Source organism: Prunus mume, linkage group LG2, assembly GCF_029339155.1.
Source record: "Prunus mume cultivar Tortuosa linkage group LG2, ASM2933915v1, whole genome shotgun sequence".
NCBI classification, from domain to species: Eukaryota; Viridiplantae; Streptophyta; class Magnoliopsida; order Rosales; family Rosaceae; genus Prunus; species Prunus mume.
In genome coordinates this window covers 20261176-20269678 of record NC_142699.1, presented here as the reverse complement: position 1 = coordinate 20269678, position 8503 = coordinate 20261176, and the positions used below count along the sequence as shown (strand labels likewise).

The following is an 8503-nucleotide window of genomic DNA, read 5'->3' as shown; positions in this document are numbered from 1 at the left end:
TATGCGAAATCCGTTCGATAGTCAAACGACATCCAAATTGAGATCCGCAAAATCCTACGCACTCGTGACAACCTAAGGATCTCATCAAGATAAAAAGCAACTTCACCAGCCTTGCCCACGCGCCGCCACACGCGCCGGCAGCGCGTGGGTGTGTAGAGAAATTTTCGGCGACGGAAAATCTCCAAATCACAAGCCACCCTTCCAATCCTAGATACTACTCGACGAATGGAGCATCTTCTTCAACTACCACAATTCCAATTCGGACGGCAAGTGGCCGAAATTTCACATTGAAAACCGGCAAGAGCACGTAAAAAGGAGAAGAAACCTCACCTGGTTCACCGGAAATGAACGGCGGAGACGGCAGTGAAGCGCAAAACCTCCGATTGAACCACCAAAACCGACGGCGGGATTCGTGGTTTCCGACAGTGGAAATTGGGTCGGTCGTGATCGGACTTCACGATGAGTCGAACGACCGGTCTCACGCCAATCGTGGCCGTGCCAGAGAACCGAGAGAGAGAGAGGGTCGGGGAGAGAGAAACGGAAGAGAGAGAGAGAGAGAGAGAGAGAGAGAGAGAGTGAGTGAGGTAAAAATGAAAAAAAATCTGATTTTTACCAAACTTTTCGAAATAATTACGGTTCCGCCATCGAACTTAATTTGATCGCCAAAACTTCGTTACAATTCCGATTCAAGCCTACCGCATGTCTACGGTTTCGTCTCAGTAGCACCTACGCAACCAAACCACTCGTGGTCCCAAAATCTTCCCGAATAAGAAAATGACCAAAATTACCCTCAACCCAAAAATAAATTCATAATTTCTCTTAATTTAATTAAAATAGGAATTAATTAGAGTCGGGGTGTTACATTGGGGGCTACTTTGAGACGTTTGTAAACACATGTGGTAATTTGAGACAAGTTTGAAAGCACAGGGGGCATGTATATAATTAAGCCATAATATATAGGTTTCATGGTTTGAAATCATTCCATTTGTTTTAATAGAATTTGAAAGGTAAGTATTAATGCGTTTTGTAAATAAAAATGGAAGATTTTATAAGTCACTTGTAAATATTTGATGTATTTTCATCATGCTCCGATGGTGCCTCTAGTCGTTACTCTAGTAATATTTATCTTCGAAGTTCAATTAATAAGTAAATTCGCTAACTAGCATTTGATGAACTTAGACTATCCTATATCTTAGATGAATGAACTTACAGGACCCTCAACTATCTCTTTCTCTAGTAACGATATGTATGGAGGAGATTTGGGAGGTAACTACGAAAAGAAGTTTAATTACTTAAGAGTAGTTTTAAAGGAAGAAAGCAGATCTAAGCTGTAAGCTCATTTGCTTTATAAGATTATGGCACGACTATGCATCATGAGACACTAACATGTCTCCCAAGCCAAAAGTCAATACTTGCATAAGAGCTTTGTTTATTTGCAGGTCATTAGAGTTGAGTTTGGAATTTAGACATGTCAGACAATTTACAAGATTAGAAAGCAAACAAGCACATGCTAAAAACCCTTTTTTCCAAAAAGAAAAAAGAGTTGCATTGATCAGTTGTAAAGATGACAACGAGGGAGAATTGAGATATTAATCTCCATGTGAGAACATGCCCTATTGAGGACGTATAAAATAATGCAAGTCCCTAGCTTTTGACATTAACATTTACTTAACCAACGTCACTTACAAGGTAAACTACCCATCCGCATCCACCCATAACCACTTTTTTAAACCTAATAAACAACCCTTAACCACACTCTCTCTCTCTCTCTCTCAAAGCAAAACCAGAAAAAAAAAAAAAAAAAAAAAACATTGGAGAAGCTTCAACACATATAGACCTAGCAACATTTCTGGAAATCCCAATTGAGAAAGATCCACAAAGAATGATCACTGCAACACATGATCGTCCTCCCCACACATTAAGCCCTATATGGAGGCTGAGCCCGAGGCACAACGGTAGCACCTAATATGACTCGTATGAGCTTCGAGCTGTGACTCACCAACTTAACAAAGCCATTCAAGCTTCCAAAGCATCGTCCCCTCTTTACATGTACTACTTCAATTCACCCTTCTATACACAAGGCAAGAGTCGTATTTCCAAACAAAGTGTCAAGACACCCAAGATAATTCTGTGCCAGCAGCAGCTGTCTTGTGCGGCTGCCACCGCCGACAAAAGCCGGGTACAAGGCCTCCCGGGGCAGCTTCGATGGGGTTTGTGACAAGGGCATGGAGGAAAGTGAAGCAAGGATTTCTCAAGAACAAGCCAAGGAATGACTGATTTCAGGTCCTCACCCCTCCCCAACTTGCCTAGAGTTTGATCAACTATGTATACCATAATTAAGCGTAGTATTCTAGTCTGCCATCAAACCCGAGCCGAGCATGTAATTTCATACCCAATTTCAAGGCTTGTAACATATGATTTCCTCAATCAAAATGTCCTCTTAAATCAAAGCTGTAAAATGCAAAAACAATACATAGCAGTTGATCTTAGTCCGTTATCAACAAAACTGTGTGTTCCATTGATGTTCAACAAGGTTCATTTACAACCATGCTCCAACTAGAAGCATCCTATTAAAACCACAAAAAGATACATGTGGTGATATGGTGGTAACAACGTGTCAACAATTCTGAAAGAAAGAAAAGGAAGATACAATCAAAACTTTGATTACTAATCTAAGCAGCTAGAGGAAACTTCTAAGTCAACCTCAGCGCCATTTCTTGAAGAAGAGCTCGCTTCTGCACAGCACTTGTTACGTGGTTGGTCTCGGCATTCTCAAGAACATCATGATAATGGCAGCTGCATGATCAAGTGGCTCCTCAGCAGTCCTCTTCAACATGAAGGCCTGAACACCACATGAGATAATAAGAAAAAAGTAGAGAAATATTTAGCTATAAACTTGATTTTTATTGGAAGAGAGTTTATAGGAACTACTGCAAGTAAAGCCTAAATTTGATGAAACTAATCAACACCCTTTTGTCCAGAGAGAGAGAGAGAGGGACCTGGCCGTGGTGGGATATAGCCAATGTACAAGGTGGCTGAAACCAAGGCTCCCCATCAACCTGAACAGGCAATGCAGCAAAGAGATGTATATTAATCGACTGCCCCTGTGCCAGTCTTCGAGCACGAGAAAGCCCAACCTGTCCCAAACAGAACAGCAGTTCAGAGACATAGCACGCATTACCAATTATAGTGATCCATTATAAATTGAGAACACCGAACTTTAGGGACTACAAGCCAAAGTAAATAATCAAAACAGCCAAACGAGTATTTATGCTAAAATGTAATCTAGCTTAGAATGAGCATTTTACATATCCTAATATTCTGGAAAAAAATCAACATTCCAATATGTGAGTATGTGTATCACATATCAAGAGGTAGAGCATCCACAAATACCCAAAAACCTGAAGTTTCCCAAGGTGCCATATTCCAGAAATGCTCACAACCTCAAGTATTTATCATGCATCAAAATTATCATAAGTTTCATCTTCATTTTGCCACAAATCTACACCGCCCATGTAGCTTCCAATATTCGCAACAAGTGTACCTTCGGCATCCTGAAAATGTGTCTAAAAGTCCAGCACTGATAATCTCAAAATTAGTCAATCATGATATCTCCAGACAGCCAAAGCTCAAGCAATATGGTGATGATTTCTGAATCAGCAACTGAAGTGTTGTGTCTTTATGGTTAAAATCTTTTCATACGTACTCACCTCAGGGACCTCTATCTCAACACCATCTATTTCAAACCTTAAGCCTCAGTAATATCCCTACTTGGCTCATTTGAAAAGAAAAGAAGGGAAATATTTTTTCCACCAAAGACATTTAAACCTTAAACCTTACTTAAAAGACCTCACTTGGCTAAACAAATGAAGGCAAATATATTTTTCCAAGTAAACAAGATGGTAGAGAAATCAAACCTGAACAGGATTGAGAAGAATATTCAATCGTTGCCTCAGTGAATTCCCACGCTAAGCCCCACTCCTCTTGTTGATAAAAACTAACAAGGGTCTTGCATCTGGTGACAAATCAATCAACTCGTATTTTTGTTTCATCCCTAAAACCTGACACTCATCCTTCTTATTGCTTTACGAGCTCCTTTTGAAACTAGGCTCAGAATCCAATTTCCTATCTACATCACCATCTTCATCTTGGCGCTACAAATCCACATTTACAGTACCATTACGGTTTTCATCAATTTATGAGAACCATCAACAGCTTGATGAGTATCAGCTTCTGTCCCTTTTTTGTTTAAATAAATAGTACGGCTATAATCGATTTTCCATTTTTTTTTAAAAAAGAAAGCGTATAGCCGGGCGGCTATATTCGGTTTTTTAAATTTTTCTAAACAGATAGTATAGCCGGTCGGCTAAACTCGGTTTTTAAATTGTTTTAAAAAATAGTATAGCCGGACGGCTATACGAGTGAGGCGGGTCCTCTTTTTATTTATAGCCGGGCGGCTATACTGGGCTTCCTCTAAGTTTTTTTTACCATGGTATAGCGGTCTGGCTTTACTCGGTTATGTTTAATAACATAGTATAGCCGCGCGGCTATACTCGTTTTTTCTAACTAATTTTTTAAAGAAATATTATAGCCGGTCGGCGTTACTCGGCAAAATTCATGTTTTTTTCAAGAGCAAACATACAATACTCTTATTGAACAAGTACGTTCATATTTTTCATGTCTAATACACATTTTTTTTTTAATAATATACAAAAAAAATCACGTATTATACGCATAGTTCTCACATATTATTGAATACACATACACGTGGGCCATTTGCTTTAGGCGGGTCCCTTTTTTTGTTTAAATAAATAGTATAGCCGCTCGGCAATACTTGGTTTTTTCTTTTTTTATAAAAACAAATCGTATAGCCGACGGTTTTTTTTTTCTAATTGTTTCAAATCTTCCTTCCAGTGCCCAAAAACCATATGAATCTTTAAGTTTCGAATCTAATATAATCTAATACAAAGTCTAATCCATCCCCAATCATTACATATACCAGTAGTTTTCACCTTCAGAACAGAAAACATTGCTACCTAGAAAATAACTCAACTCTAACATTCAATTCAATTAAACTAAAACGGATGATGCATGCAGGATGATGATTTGAAATGTTGCTCAAGAATCTCTAAGCACAGGGTAGGCTATATATCAGTGCTACATAAAAGTTAGTAAACTAATTAATTAATATTCTTCCTAATTGATGAAATCATATCATCAGATTAGATCATCAATACCTCAAAGTATGAAGTTTCAGTCCACCACACGGAGACCTTGATCTCTTTGTCAGCAATGGCTGCTTCCATGAGTTGGTGCGGGCCAATTTCTTCACCATTGTCCAAGAATAACTTGCTCAAATTGTCAGAGAAGCCACTCAACACAGTCAGCCCCGGATGAGGTTCTTCTATACTAGGCATGTTCAAGTCAAAAAGACCCCAAATCTAAACTTGTGGTCCAGTTTCCTATCTACATCACCATCTTGGTGCTGCGAATCCACATTTACAGTACCAAACCATTAACAGCGTGATGAGTATCAGCTGTGCTTTCTGCGGACATATCCCCAATACTACCACTATTTCCCGTGTCAACAGAGGTTTCATTTCCATGATTGGACTTGTTGCTCTGACTCCTAATAGTTGCACGTACTGAAGATATCTCATTGGCCCCCTGAGTAATGGAGCTCAAAAATCCACCAGCGGAAGTCTGGCTCAATTCCTTTACATGAAGAGGGGATAGAATATAATCAACCTTCTGAATGGACCTAAATCACAAATATCACCTGTTTCATTGGACATGCTACTGTGGCAATCCACATGTACCAGTCTTTGACACCACAAGCAGCACCATATTGGGGATCCACCAAGAAAAGACCCACTACATGGCTCTTCACAGTAGCTGCAGAAAGAAGTTTCATCAGGTTGATCTGTTACCTCATTCCAACGAACAGCCCATTGGTGTATCACATCCTCATACCCCATCCTGGATACACACTTGCAATCCTTGTGCGCACTGTACTGTTTAAACGCGTCTGGCCGCGCGGCTATACTGTTTAAATATTCTAATATATTTTAGACAAATATATTTCAAAGGTATATTGTATTCAAATACATAAAAATTTTAAGCAGAACTAAAAAATACCTCATGTAATTCATACGAATTGCTCCTCGATATAACAATTCTCCCATCTTCTTCAACCTGTTTATTGAATGTTTGAAGTTCCTCTCTTCCTCCTGCAAAAGAAGAAAAGGAAAGAGGAAGGGAAGAGAAGATGTGTGGAAAAGAAATAAGTACTCGCATTTTTATTTCTATTATGTACCTATACAAAATTTAATTTCAGCTATCACAAAAAGCTCCAACTAATGACCCATCAAGTTTAACACTTGTCAAGAGAAACAAGAATATTCATATTACACCAGAGTACATATATATCCATCTAGAAATACAGGAGGCAATCCAATCACTTTGAGCCCATCTTAAGTATCACAAATGTTGAGATAAAGCAAAAATTAATGCATGAAAGATGTGGAAAAAAAAAACATGAATGAAAGATCATGAGCACCAAAGCAACAATTCCCTAATCATAAATTATGTACAGGAGGAACTACAACATTTACCTTTAGGGGATATACGCAGAAAACATTTGTGAATCGCTTATATATTTCATTGTCATCCCATCTCTTTGTTGCAACATGTCAATATTTCTGAAAGAAAGAAAAGGAAGATGCAATCAAAACTTTGATTACTAATCTAAGCAGCTAGAGGAAACTTCAAAGTCAGCCTCAGAGCCATTTCTTGAAGAAGAGCTCGCTTCTGCACATCACTTATTACATGATTGGTCTCGGCATTCTCAAGAACATCAGTGATAATGGCAGCTGCATGACCAAGTGGCTCTTCAGCAGCACTCTTTAACATGAAGGCCTGTACACCACATGAGATAATATGACATAAGTAGAGAAAGATTTAGCTATAAACTAGATTATCATTGGAAGAGAATCTATAGGAACTGTTGCAAGCCTAAATTTGATGAAACTAATCAACACCCTTTTGGAGAGAGAGAGAGAGAGAGAGAGAGCGGCTAATATTCGAATATTTAAAAAGTAGTATAGCCGAACGGCTCTACTGCTTAAACGGATTATAGAACGAATCACACTTTTACCACTAAACTATACCCCGCTACAATCCGATTATTGTATATAAATGAACCTTTTGTCGAACAATAAAACAATGGGTTTGAGTCAATGATTGGAAAACTTCCTTTTCTCGATCTTGATTCGCATAGAAATTCAGTAATTATGGTACTAGGTGAACTCCCGGATCCAGGGGAGAAAACGTTCGATGGAATAATTTCTTAGATGTATTGCCACATCCCCAAGGATTAGGTCCACTTTTTATAGGTCAGTGGAATCTTTATGCTCAAAACCCCGATTCAAGTAGTCATTTATTTGGTACCTCCCAAAGAGCAGGAACTGCCATTCTAACCCTTATGGGGGGATTTCATCCACAAACGCAAAGTTTATGGCTGACTGATATTGCTCATCATCATTTAGCTATTGCGCTTATTTTTCTGATTGCTGGTCATATGTATAGAACTAATTTCGGATTGGGCATGATCAAAATCTTTAGGCCAGTTTGGCATTGCTGTGAAAATAATCGCTGTCGATTTTGTGAGAGAAATCAGTGAAAGAAAGCAGTTTGACGCTTGGTAAAATTTTTGTTAAAAGTGTTGTTGGTATTGATTTTACGCAAAATCAGAAAATGATTGCTGCATAATCATTAAACCCAACACCTCTTTGAAACCGATTCCTGCATATTCGAAAATGAAAGCACCTCATTAGCTGCTTTCCCTTATAGCTTTCTCTCACAAAGAATTTTAATAATAAGTGATTTTTTCGCATTTACCAAACAGTTGGGCTTCTCAAAATTTTTTAAAAATCACTTATCACCCCAAATAAGCAATGCCAAACGCACTTAGAAGCACATATTCCCCCAGGCGATTGGGTTTTGGACATAAGGGTCTTAAGCAGCCCAAGCGAGATTTACTATATCCATGTGAATTATGTCCTCTATCTCTATGAATGAATTATTCAATTATTGTTCACTAATAAATAATAGTGGAATCACTGGAGCAGAGTCTGCGATTATTTCTAGTATGGAATGAGTCAATCATCCACTTTGGTATCTTATTGAACAAAAATGGTGATATTGTTCTGCTTTGTTACTTGTTACTTTTCATTTTTATTTTGTGATTTGATATAGGGTACCGGATAAATCTTGATTTGAATCACTGCCTTTTCTTTGACTTTTGACTGCTCGCCCACTGCAGGGGCAGAAAACTCATCGCTGTCTTAGCTGTGCTACGGAGGCCTGGGAAGTCGGAATACCGAAACGGCCGGGAGAGGAAAGGTTCCTTTTTTAGGGTACTCGAACAGATCTAGTGGATTCCCTGCTCCGGCCATGGAATAGATGAAATAAATCAAAAATGGATTTTTGTTCAAGAATGAAA

At 38.6% G+C, this 8503-nt stretch overlaps 1 pseudogene; it reads right to left on the bottom strand.

Moving 5' to 3' along the window:
• Positions 1-2494: 2494 nt before the first annotated feature.
• Positions 2495-7473, bottom strand: LOC107880282 (diacylglycerol kinase 1-like; annotated as a pseudogene).
• Between the last annotated feature and the right edge of the window lie 1030 nt (positions 7474-8503).